The sequence below is a fragment of the Pelodiscus sinensis genome, chromosome 9, assembly GCF_052426305.1.
Source record: "Pelodiscus sinensis isolate ZL-2025 chromosome 9, ASM5242630v1, whole genome shotgun sequence".
Lineage (NCBI taxonomy): Eukaryota > Metazoa > Chordata > Testudines > Trionychidae > Pelodiscus > Pelodiscus sinensis.
In genome coordinates, this window is record NC_143060.1 from 67887293 (window position 1) to 67900089 (window position 12797).

Below are 12797 nucleotides of genomic sequence, written 5' to 3' on the forward strand. Positions count from 1 at the left end.
GACCCTCCGGAAAAGGGCACTTTTTCCGGAGGATCGGGGCCAGTCTAGACGCTCTTTTTTAAAAGCCGGAAAAAAGCGGCGGACATTTTTATTTAAATGCCGCGGGGGATATTTAAATCCCCCGCGGATTTCCCTACGACGACTGCTGAAATTTACATGCCCCTTACGGAAGAGGGGCCAGTGTAGACGTAGCCATAATGAGGGGACTGCTGGGGCGCCGTGTAGGTACGACACACACAATCGGGACCGTTGGGACGCCGCGTAGGTACGACACACACAATCGGGACCGTTGGGGCGCTGTGTAGGTACGACACACACAAGCGGGACCGCTGGGACGCCGCGTAGGTACGACACACACAATCGGGGGACCACTGGGGCGCTGTGTAGGTACGACACACACAATCAGGGGACCCCTGGGGTGCCGCGTAGGTACGACACTCACAATCGGGACCGTTGGAGCGCCGCGTAGGTACGACACTCACAAGCGGGACCGTTGGAGCGCCGCGTAGGTACGACACTCACAAGCGGGACCGTTGGAGCGCCGCGTAGGTACGACACTCACAAGCGGGACCGTTGGAGCGCCGCGTAGGTACGACACACACAATCGGGACCCGTGGGGCTCCGCGTAGGTACGACACACACAATCGGGACCACTGGGGCGCCGTGTAGGTACGACACACACAATCGGGGGACCACTGGGGCGCCGCGTAGGTACGACACACACAATCGGGGGACCCCTGGGGTGCCGCGTAGGTACGACACACACAATCGGGACCACTGGGGTGCCGCGTAAGTAAATATTTATGCATGTAAAGGGCTCTGGAGCCCAAAAAGTGTGAGAACTGCTGCTCTAGAGGATTAAGTTGGTTCATCTGAGGCAGCAGGGAGGGGTGTGTGGAAAATCCCCCCCCTTGAGTTCCTTACGTTGTTCAGGCCTCAGTCTAGGGATGGCCGTAGATCAGTGGAAAAATTCTCCTATTGGCCTCCTGGGGACAGGGGTTACCTGCGCTGTTGGGCGAACCCCTTCCGTTGGTGTAGATGGGGTCTGACTGACGCACTACTGAGGTGCAGCTGTAGCATTTTAAGGGCAGACGTGCCATTAATCATGAACCCTGAGTGTAGTCAAATCAAGCGGTGATAATAATTTGGCAAACCAGGCTAGGGGACATGAGCCAAGCATTAGTCAAACCTGTTTGTGCCGTGCTCAACAGCTAGCCTGTTGGATTTGGAGTTGCAATTGCATAGAGTTGGACTTCGGGGGTCCTTGCCAACTCAGGGCAAAACTATATTAAGTGTTGTTTTGGCAAATAACTGGTTAACAAAGATTCTGGAAAGCAAAAATGGCCTTGTGGGCATAAAGCCATACTTCAGGCATAGTTAAAGGTGAATTACAAGTCAGATGTTTTCTGGGCAGAATATCCAGAGAAAGCCAAAGCTGAAGTGGTGACTGTTCACAACAGTGCTAAAATGCCATGCAGTATAAGCCATAGCAAATGAAAGGGAGAAACAGGCCGTTTTAAAGGTGTTGATGCCCAGTGTGTAACAGTCCCTGGCAGCGATTTGGTCACATTAAAGGCAATCCAAAAAGCGCTCTCTGGAGTCATGTTTGTAGTCTGTTTAAACTGGAGATGGAGGGAAAAGGGAGAAAGGGAGGGGACGATGCGCAGACAAGAATCGGTGTTTACACAGTGACACAGCCTGTTCATCTCAGAAAGAAGGGGCATTACTGGAGCCATTTGGGGTGCATACAAAAGCAGCAGGCACTGGGGCAACAGATACAGGTTTGCAGGGACAGGTAGCAACCCCCACTCCCCCCAGAGCTGGGGTAAAATCCCGAGGTTCTGGCCCCACTTCCATTGCCCAGAACCACTCTCCTAGCCGATGACATACCCCTCTAATGTTTTTACCTTCAGTTCTGCTTTTCCTTTCTGTCCTTTCTCTGTCCGAACCCTTCCCTCCGCTCCCCTTTCCTCTCATGTTCTCTTGGCTCAGTTTGCTGAACTCTGCTGCTTTGTGCTTTGAAATGCCCTTCCAGATTGATTCATTTCCCTGCCTATCTTCTTTCTATCCCTATTCTGTCGCTACATCCCTTCCTGGGATGTAACCTCGACAATGATAGTTACTAGAGAAACCTGCTGTTGCATAAAGTCAGAGAAACTAAAAGAAATTTCCAAAATGCCAAAGGTAAAAGCTTTAAAGTCAGTAAAATGAATAATCTTAACCCTTGTGAAATTCAATAGCGAAAGAAGATATGGATGCCTAGCAAAGAATGTTACCTCTGCTTTAGACCCCAAAGGTTGGGTTCTTTTTTTAATTAGATGCTAACTAATATATATACATGCGACAAGGAGTCCTGTGGCACCTTATAGCCTAACAAATGTATTGGAGCATAAGCTTTTGTGGGCAAAGACCTACTTTGTCAGATGCATGTTGTGGAAATTTCCGGAGGCGGGTATAAATATGCAGGCCAGAATAAGGCTAGAGATAACAAGGTTAATTCAGTCAGGGAAGGTGAGGCCCACTTCTAGCAGCTGCTATGGAGTGTGACCACCACATCAGTTGAATTAACTGATTCAACTGAGGTTGACTTAACCTCGTTAGCTCTAGCCTTATTCTGGCCTATGTATTTATACCTGCCTCTGGAAATTTCCGTTACATGCATTTCACGAAGTGGGTCTTTGCCCATGAAAGCTTATGCTCCAATACATCTGTTAGTCTATAAGGTGCCACAGGACTCCTTGTCGCTTTTGCAGATCCAGACTAACATGGCTACCCCCTCTGATAATATATACATGGGTTTTTCTTATTGATCTAGCGCAATAGTCTTAAGGTAATATTGTAAAGTAATGTAAGTTGCCTTAAATTAACTAAATTAGTACAACTGAGGGAGCAAATAAACTAATAGGGATTTTTAATCGAAGTGTTTAAATAAAAAGGAAACAACCTACTTAGCTTAATTCTTTTAACTTTTTGTTTTGTAACATACCTTTCCATAGTAACGCTTAATGCTTCATTATGTATCTGTAAAGACAAAGGTTGGCTCCATTTGTCTTGAATTGTAAGTCATTCTGCATGTCATATGTTGTCCTATGTGTTGTGAGTCATGTGACTTTTTCTTTTCCTATATTTTTATGCTCTGTTACAACAAAATCAATTTTGCCGGCATCGTTATGAGACTGTATCCAGTAAACGGCGTGTTCTCTGGCGCTGGCCCCGCTGGCCTGTCTGCTACCTCCTAATACAGAGCTTCAGTCTAGTCCCGGGGCTAATGGCCTGCGCCGCATGTTACACCTCTGCACTGCACTTTCATGCAGAAGAGGCAGAAGACTAGCAAGCTGATACCAGGGATTTATTCAAAAAAGCAGCTTCCGATAGGGGCAAAGGAGGCAATGGCACAGGGCCCCGGAGCTCCCAGCTGCTGCCACCGCTACTGTGCCAGGGGTAGCAGCCAGAGCCCTGGGCCCCCCTGAATTGCCACACGAGTGCTGTGCCACCATGCCATGCAGCTCTGAGGGCTGGGTGGGAGGGCCCAGTGATGCACTCCAGGTGGCACTAGACTGACTGCCATCAGCCACACCCCTTCCACCTGAGGCCCTGCCTCAGAGACATGCCCCCCCACACTTTGCCCCCAGCCCCTTGGTGGCTGTTGGCCCTGCTGGTCATAGGTTCATTACAGATTCAGACCTTCTGCAGCTACCATGATGCTGGAGATGATGCCCATGAGGTTCTGCAAGATCCTGACGTGCCTTCTGAATCCGCAAGTGTTACAATATGTTCATTTTAGTTTGTTGTGTATTTTTAGTGATCTGCACATACCCCATGCTCTGCCCTCAGTGATGTGTAGTGTCATACGATCACCTACTGTACAGAAAACTTTATACACCTAAGTGCTTCAAGAAAACTGCTCCACAATGCAGTTCTGCTATTGGATTGATGAATACCTGTGTACTATGGTGTACTTTAGTCATTTTACTGTTTGCTAATTCTTTGAAAATTGGAATTCCATTAAGTATAGCTCTTACTTAACCAGAATGTTTGATTAACTGGCACTCCCCATGTCCTCAAGATGCCAGGTAACAAAGCTTTTACTGACTTTAACGTGAGAGGTACCATGCTATTTCAATACTATGGTTACACTTCATAACGCCACTAGAGCTTTTCTGCAATGCTCACAAAGGGGCCTGTTTATCAATATATGTACATATATTTCTGCCTCAAAGAATTATTCACCTGCAAACAAATAAAATGTTTTTAAAACAGGGGAACGTGCCTCAAAGCAAAAATAACATTAACAAGACCATAACTTTGTTATATACATCTTTATTCAATCTTAAAATGTAGTGGCGAAATCAGGTCTAAATCTCCTATATACCAGGCCAAGCCTAGAACTTGCCACACTTGCCTCTTTGTGGTGAGGGCCTCATAGCCCTGTACCGCTTCTATCTTATCTATTTGGGGTTTTAGCTTCCCTCCTCCGACCACATACCCCAGGTACGCCACGTCCCCCCGTCCAAAGAAACACTTGCGCGGGTTGGCTGTCAAGTTCGCCACTGCTAAGGCGCCGAAGGCCGCTCTCAGGTGTTTGAGATGATGTTCCCATGAGCTGCTGTAAATGATAATATCATCAATATATGTGGCTGCATAATTTAGGTGTTCATATAGTACCCTATCCCTCAGACGCTGAAATGTGGCCGCTGCTCCATTTAGGCCAACGGGCATCGTAAGGAACTGATACAGCCCAAAGGGGGTGGCGAGCGCCGTCTTTTCCTGTGACGCCGGTGTTTAGGGGATTTGCCAATACCCCTTGGTAAGATCCAGGGTCGAGAGGTATCGAGCGGTACCCAGTCCGAGTAGCTCATCTGCTCTGGGCGTAGGGTCCGTGTCACAAAGTGAGATATGGCGTTTATTTTGCGAACGTCTATGCAGAATTGGTCCGAGCCATCTCGTTTGGCACCAGGGCGACAGGGCTCCTCCACTCGCTTCGGGGCTCCTTGATTACGCCCATCTGCAACATCTGCTCCAGCTCCTCTTGCATCAGCTCCCAGTCGTACCCTTTGCCCGGGGGGGGGGGGGGGTTGAATATGATGGTGCATCAGGGTCATCTTCCCAGGGAGGGTCAACAAGACTGTTGGAAATTCTTGTAGCACCGCTGCCAATTCCTCCTTTTGGGACAGGGTTAGGTCTTCGGCGAAGTGCGTCGGCCTGGGCCTCCATGGGCCCAGTTCTGGGTCTGGAGCCTGCGAGGAAATCATCATCCCCTCCCAGGCCACCCTTTTTTTACCAAATTCACGTGATATATTTGAGTGTCTCTACGTTTCCCTGACAATTTCATCTCATAATCTACTGGCCCCACTTGCCGCAGGCCCTCGAAGGGCCCTCGCCACTTCGCCAATAGCTTAGAGTCGGCGGAGGGTAGGAGCAATAGTACACGGTCCCTTGGGTGAAATGGCCGGAGTTTAGTACTCCGATTATAATATTGGGCCTGCTTTTCCTGGGCCCGTCCCAAATTCTCCTTAGCCATTTCCCCTACCACCCGCAACTTGCGCCTCAAGTCCAGTATGTAGGGGACCGTGCCCTTCACTCATGAGTCTTCCTCTTCCCAGGTCTCCCATGCCAGGTCTGAGCTGCCCCGGGGCTGCCTCCCATACAACAGTGCAAAAGGGGAGAACCCCGTCGATGCCTGCGGAACTTCATGTATTGCGAAAAGTAGGGCAGGCAGCAAAAGGTCCCGATCTCATGGGTCTAGGTCCACGCAGCGCCGGAGCATTCCTTTTAATGTCTCATTACATCGCTCCACAAGCCCAGCAGTCTGAGGATGGGCTACTGACGTTCGGAGCATTTTGATCTATAGGAGGCGGCACAGCGCCGCTGTAAGTTTAGCCAACATGTTAGTGCCTTGGTCGGTTAATAATTTTAGGAATCCCCACCCGTGCAAATATTTCTACCAGTTTGTTCGCTGGCATGGCGGCCATAACCTGATACAACGGCACGGCCTCCGGATAGCGGGTCGCGTAGTCCACGAGTACCATAACATACTGGTTGCCACGCCGGGTCTTTTCTAACGGCCCCACCAAACCTAGGGCAACCCGGCTAAAAGGGACATCTACCACTGGTAAGGGCACCAGGGGTGCCTGCGGCACCACCCCGGTCCTGCTTTCTGGCACTCCGGGCAAGAAGCGCAATAGTCCCTGACCTCCCGGTGAATCCCCGGCCAGAAAAACCTTTGCATCAGCTGCTGCAGAGTCTTTTCACGGCCCAAGTGTCCTGCCCACGGGTTCGCACGGGCCAGCTCCAGCACTTGTCGCTGGAACTGCGGGGGGACTAGCAACTGGAGGACCTCCCTGTCCGTTGGGGCGTTTCTCTACCCGGTGCAGCCGGTCGGCCCTTACCTCGAACCCGGGAGTCGTTCTTGGTTCTGGTTGGTCTAGAAGGGAGGTTTCTGGGGTGATCACGTGTTCCCAAGCATTCTTCAAGGTGAATTAGCTGCTGCTGCTCACAATGCTGAGAGGCTAATTGCTGCGGAAGTTGCTGCTGTCTATGGCTTTCCACCAGCCATTCTAATAGCTTGTTGGGCTCCATCTCATGCCCGCTACCCGACTGTTACCACTACTGGGGGGTTGTTGCTATCCTTAAAAACTTTGCGGGGTGACTTTTTTTTTTTCATGATACCCACGTTCTCCACCAGTGTAAGAGGGTGGCGAACCAGTCTACTGCCACCCCCCCTAAGTTCTCTCAAAAGGTCCTGTAAGCGGGTAGCGACCCAGAGTCTACCACCACGGCCCCCTCTAAGTTCTCCCAAAAGGTCCATTTTAACCATCGGGCTCTCTCGCATAAGAAATTCATGTTGCCTGTCTACACTGGCCTCTTGCGCAAGAACAGTTGGACAAGAGGGCTTCTTCCTGAGCGGGAGCATCATAGTTCTTGCGCGAGAAGCCCTGATTTCACACATTAGAACGTCAGTGTCCTTGCGCAAGAACTCGCGGCCAGAGTAGAGAGGCGGCAAGTTTTTGCACAAAAGCGGCCGCTTCTGCAAGATGGCGCGGATGTAGAGGTAGCCAGAGTGTATACGGGCTGGGCTAGCAAGGGATGGAGCAGGAGAACAGAGGGCTGAGGGGGCTGGGGGGACCGTGGCTTGTTCTGACATTGAAGAAGTGATCTTGGGGGTGAAAAGGTGGGGGAGCCGCCTAGCAACCCCCCCAGGCGCTCTGTGCCCCCCCAGGGGCTCTGTGCCCCCCCCAGGGCTCTGTGCCCCGCCCCCAGGGGCTCTGTGCCTCGCCCCCAGGCGCTCTGTGCCCCCCCAGGGCTCTGTGCCCCACCCCCAAGGGCTCTGTGCCCCCCCAGGGCTCTGTGCCCCGCCCCCAAGGGCTCTGTGCCCCCCCCGGGCTCTGTGCCCCCCCAGGGCTCTGTGCCCCGCCCCTGGGGCTCTGTGCCCCGCCCCCAGGCGCTCTGTGCCCCCCCCCTGGCCCCCCCAGGGCTCTGTGCCCCGCCCCCAAGGGCTCTGTGCCCCCCCCAGGGGCTCTGTGCCCCGCCCCCAGGGCTCTGTGCCCCACCCCCAAGGGCTCTGTGTCCCCCCCCGGGCTCTGTGCCCCCCCAGGGCTCTGTGCCCCGCCCCCAAGGGCTCTGTGCCCCCCCCAGGCGCTCTGTGCCCCCCCAGGGCTCTGTGTCCCCCAAGGGCTCTGTGCCCCCCCAGGGCTCTGTGCCCCGCCCCCAAGGGCTCTGTGCCCCGCCCCCCGGGCTCTGTGCCCCCCCAGGGCTCTGTGCCCCGCCCCCAAGGGCTCTGTGCCCCCCCCAGGTGCTCTGTGTCCCCCCCCCCCGGGCTCTGTGCCCCCCCAGGGCTCTGTGCCCCGCCCCCAAGGGCTCTGTGCCCCGCCCCCAGGGGCTCTGTGCCCCCCCCCCAGGCGCTCTGTGCCCCGCCCCCAAGGGCTCTGTGCCCCCCCCCCGGGCTCTGTGCCCCCCCCACGGGCTCTGTGTCCCCCCAGGGCTCTATGCCCCGCCCCCCCCAGGCGCTCTGTGCCCCCCCCCGGGGCTGCCGGGCGGTGACGCCCCGGGCAGGGGCCGGGCCCGGCGGGGGATTGTGGGACGTTGGCGGGGGCCCAGCGCCGCCCTCTTGCATCAGCCGGGCCGGGCCGGGACGGGGACTGACGGGCGGCCCCGGCGGTAGGTGCGGGCGGCCGGGCCGGGCGGGCGGGGGGAGCGGGGCGAGCGGGCGGCCCAGCCGGGCCCAGGGCCCCGCACCCCAGCAGCGGGCGGCGGCAGCCCCGCTCCCTCGGACGGTGCCTGCAGCCCCGCGGACTACAGCTCCCAGCGTGCCCCGGGCGGAGCCGCCAGCCGGGCCCTTGGCGCGCGCCGCGTGGCATGCTGGGAGCTGTAGTCCGCGCGCTGTCCCGTGGCAGGTCCCGCTCGGGGCTGTGCCCGGCACCTGGGGCTCCGTGGGGGGGGGGGGCTGCAGTCCCTGTGCCCGGCACCTGGGGCTCCGTGGGGGGGGGGGGGCTGCAGTCCCTGTGCCCGGCACCTGGGGCTCCGTGGGGGGGGGGGGCTGCAGTCCCTGTGCCCGGCACCTGGGGCTCCGTGGGGGGGGGGGGGGCTGCAGTCCCTGTGCCCGGCACCTGGGGCTCCGTGGGGGGGGGGGGGCTGCAGTCCCTGTGCCCGGCACCTGGGGCTCCGTGGGGGGGGGGGGGGGCTGCAGTCCCTGTGCCCGGCACCTGGGGCTCCGTGGGGGGGGGGGGGGGGCTGCAGTCCCTGTGCCCGGCACCTGGGGCTCCGTGGGGGGGGGGGGCTGCAGTCCCTGTGCCCGGCACCTGGGGCTCCGTGGGGGGGGGGGCTGCAGTCCCTGTGCCCGGCACCTGGGGCTCCGTGGGGGGGGGGGCTGCAGTCCCTGTGCCCGGCACCTGGGGCTCCGTGGGGGGGGGGCTGCAGTCCCTGTGCCCGGCACCTGGGGCTCCGTGGGGGGGGGGGGCTGCAGTCCCTGTGCCCGGCACCTGGGGCTCCGTGGGGGGGGGGGGGCTGCAGTCCCTGTGCCCGGCACCTGGGGCTCCGTGGGGGGGGGGGGGCTGCAGTCCCTGTGCCCGGCACCTGGGGCTCCATGGGGGGGGGCTGCAGTCCCTGTGCCCGGCACCTGGGGCTCCGTGGGGGGGGGGGGCTGCAGTCCCTGTGCCCGGCACCTGGGGCTCCGTGGGGGGGGGGGCTGCAGTCCCTGTGCCCGGCACCTGGGGCTCCGTGGGGGGGGGGGGCTGCAGTCCCTGTGCCCGGCACCTGGGGCTCCGTGGGGGGGGGGGGGGCTGCAGTCCCTGTGCCCGGCACCTGGGGCTCCGTGGGGGGGGGGGCTGCAGTCCCTGTGCCCGGCACCTGGGGCTCCGTGGGGGGGGGGGGGGGCTGCAGTCCCTGTGCCCGGCACCTGGGGCTCCGTGGGGGGGGGGGGGGCTGCAGTCCCTGTGCCCGGCACCTGGGGCTCCGTGGGGGGGGGGGGGCTGCAGTCCCTGTGCCCGGCACCTGGGGCTCCGTGGGGGGGGGGCTGCAGTCCCTGTGCCCGGCACCTGGGGCTCCGTGGGGGGGGGGGGGGGCTGCAGTCCCTGTGCCCGGCACCTGGGGCTCCGTGGGGGGGGGGGCTGCAGTCCCTGTGCCTGGGACCTGTGTCCGTCTGTGCTGCGCCTGGCTCCAGACTGACCCAGCCGTGCTGGGCAATGATGAAAGGTCTAGAGAACATGGCCTAGGAGAGGAGACTGGAGGAACTGGGCTTGTTTAGTTTGGAAAGGAGACAACCTAGAGGGGACATGAGAGCAGTTTTCAAGTATCTAAAAGGGTGCTACAAGGAGGAGGGAGAAAAATCGTTCCCCTTAACCTCTGAGGACAGAAGAAGCAAGGGGCTTGAACTGCAGCAAGGGAGATTTAAGTTGGACACCAGGAAAGACTTCCTGTCCGGGTGTTAAGCGCTGGGATAAGTTGCCAAGGGAGGTTGTGGGATCTCCAGCACTGGAGATATTCAAGAGCAAGTTGGATCGACACTGCCCAGGGATGATCTAGATCAGGGCTACTCAACATGCAGCCTGTTTGTTTGCGGCCTGCGGTGCAGTTTGGGTTCACACGGGGCTCAGCATGCAGCCTGGCGGGGGATCCTTTGAACGTGGCCTCCACTGGGAACACGCTCCACAGCAGCGAGGTGTCTCCCAGGTGGGGTGAGTGTTGAAAGACGCAAGCAGACGGGCTGACAGACGGGTGCAGGGTGTCAGCGTTTCTAGCCCCCAGGGAGGAGGTGCCGGGAGCGCCGGGGCATTGTGGGACGTGCTGGCTGCTCAGCCTAGTGGGCAGAGCCTGAGAGGTGCTGACTGGCTCACACTGGCCACGCATGGGTCTGGCGCTAGGCTTAAGGCTTAATCTTTGTATTCATGCCCATCAGTGTGAAAGAATATATTTGCGTGTCTATGCATCCACACTTAAGTTGCGGCTCTCTGCATGTGCTGTATTATTGTGGCCCCCGGGGCGTCCAAAGTTGAGTAACCTTGATCTAGATGGTGCTTGGTCCTGCTGTGGGGGCAGGGAACTTCTCAGGGCCCCTTCCAGTCTACACATCTGTGATGAATATTTCTGTGGCTCTAGAGGCCCTGCTGTGCCTGGGGCCTTCACGGTGTATAACGGGGCAAGTTCCTGGCTTATGAAGAGGGCTGTGCCCGATGCCAGTTGGCCGGGGAGATGCCGGTTACCCTGTGACTATGAGCCTTCTCCCTGCTTGGGGAGCCCAGCACAAGTGCTAGGGCCAAGGAGGAGTGTGTTCTGCTCAGGGCGTCTTGGTGGTAAGGAGACGATGGACTTGAGATGCTCAGCTCACCCCCAGCCAGCCTTCCCCTGCCAACCGCACTGCCTTGCGGGGCTCGTGGTGTCAGGCGAGCAGGGATCTACGGCAGAGGAGCGCGACCTGTTTTCATGCGCGACCCCTGAATTGCCAGATGGTGTCGCCAAAAATACCAGACCCAAAGTTGTTGAGCAAAAAAACCAAAAACCGCTGGGCTGCCAAAATGCAGTCGTGGCCCCTGCCACTCCTCCTGCCCCCGCCATGTGTCCGTAGGCACCAAGGCAGAAAATACCGGCTGGATCACAGCACTGTGACCCCCACGAAGACAGCCACGAGTTGTGCACAGCTGATCTATGGTACCTCATCTGGCTCCCCACAGTTCCTGCCCTGCTGGTGCAGCTAGAACTGACCTTTGGAAAGAGCCCCCAGGCCTGTGCCCCAATGGCTAGTCTCTCCTTTAAAATCATGCACTTCATTTCCACCTTGAACTGTAACTGCAGGATCCGTCTCCTGGCGCTTGTTCTGCCTGTGGCTGGTAGATCAAAGCGCCTCTGTCCAGTGGGGCTGGCTGCCCTCTGCTACTTCCTGGCCTCTCCAGTGCCAGGTCTTGTCCCCACTTCCCTGGGTGAACTCTGGGGAGTCTCCCACATTGAGGCCTGGCCTGGGGCTACAGGCCCCGGTGTATCAACAGTGCATACGCAGCAGGTCTTACTGAGATCAGTACCTGCAGTTCTTCCCGTCTGGGGCCTTTGGCCAGGGCTGAATACAGGAGCCAGACAGTAGGAACGGAGCGTACAGGGAGAGGGTTTTCAGCACCGCACAGGCTGCATGCCTGGCTTTCTCACCTTCAGCCCTTTTCTCCTGGGACAGTGACCCTGGCACTTCAGGGACCCTGAGTGGGTCTCAATTCCTCAGATAAACTCTCCCCTTTTGAGAGTCCTTATTAAAGCCTCTACAGTCCTATCAATTTTCTGGTTCCCAGGCCTTTTCTTGTCCTGGCATGGTCTGTCGTGTGCTATTTTCTAATCAGGATGTTGTGCGTTACTAAGCCACACATCCATGTGTATTGCATCGATACAGTTCTTTTGACAAAACAGCTTGTAATCTTGTCAAAGAACAACATGCAGTTCTCTGACACGTCCCATTTTCCCTGGAGCTGTGTTAATTGGTATCACTCCTATTTCTGACCTGTCACTCTTTGCTGATAGGTTCTGGGGCAGCTGTTCTGTGATTTTTGCCCAGGATAAGTACCCAGCTAACCAGCCTATGATTACTAGAACTGTCCTGCTTATCTATGTTAAATACTGATACAACCATGGATGGTGGATGAGCCTAGGGCTGTGGGATGCAAATCCACAGTCCTGTCCCTGCCACATAAGGCCACCCATTGTGAGCCAAGACCCCCCACCCCACTGTAGGAGCAGGCCCCCAGCCCCTCCTCCCACCAGGGGTGGCACACGGCCCAACCTCCCTGGCCCCAGCTCTGGCAGACTGGAAGGAGCAGCACTGAAGTGGGGAGGTGTGGGTGGGCCCATGCTTGGCAGTTTGGGGACATATTGCTTTCCCCTGCCTCTGATAACCACTGCCCTGGGCACATTAACTTTCTTGCAGTCTTTTCAAACTTCCTAATAGCCCAAGATGTGTGAAAAATTCACATCAGTGCTCCAGAGAGCTACACAACCAACTCTGTCAAACTTTTGAGCGACAGACTGGATCGCTCCCTAAAAGATCTGCATGATTCCCATATCCAGAGCAGGCATCCCTGGATGAAACTTTCCTGCCTAGCTTCTTCAGGTCAGACAAGATTATCACAGTGGCTCCATCTGGCCTTACAGTGTATGGCTTCATGAAGTTATCCAGACCTGCTGAGTTTATCGTTAGTAGGTACAGTTTAACATCTTCCCCAGCTACCCTTAGAACAGGAGGAATTTCATCCTGGTTACCTGACATTGGATCCAAGCTGTGCGGTGTAACAAATACCAAGAGAAATATTGATTGAGCACTTCCATTT

At 56.9% G+C, this 12797-nt stretch overlaps 1 protein-coding gene and 1 long non-coding RNA gene across 4 annotated transcripts in view; both read left to right on the forward strand.

Annotated features, from left to right (window-relative positions):
- Positions 1-22: 22 nt before the first annotated feature.
- On the forward strand, positions 23-4261 carry LOC142830631 (uncharacterized). Its single transcript, XR_016350298.1, has 2 exons — positions 23-345; positions 430-4261. It is a non-coding gene; the product is annotated as an uncharacterized LOC142830631 (long non-coding RNA).
- A 3850-nt stretch (positions 4262-8111) lies between these two features.
- DDR2 (discoidin domain receptor tyrosine kinase 2) overlaps positions 8112-12797 on the forward strand; it is a 47512-nt gene continuing 42826 nt past the window's right edge. Inside the window, exon 1 of one of the 3 annotated variants that reach the window (XM_075937092.2) lies at positions 8112-8157. The gene's annotated coding sequence lies outside the window, so the exon portion shown is untranslated. Of the gene's footprint in view, positions 8162-12797 lie in introns of all 3 variants that reach the window. The other 2 variants (XM_075937095.2, XM_075937093.2) reach the window with 2 other exon arrangements.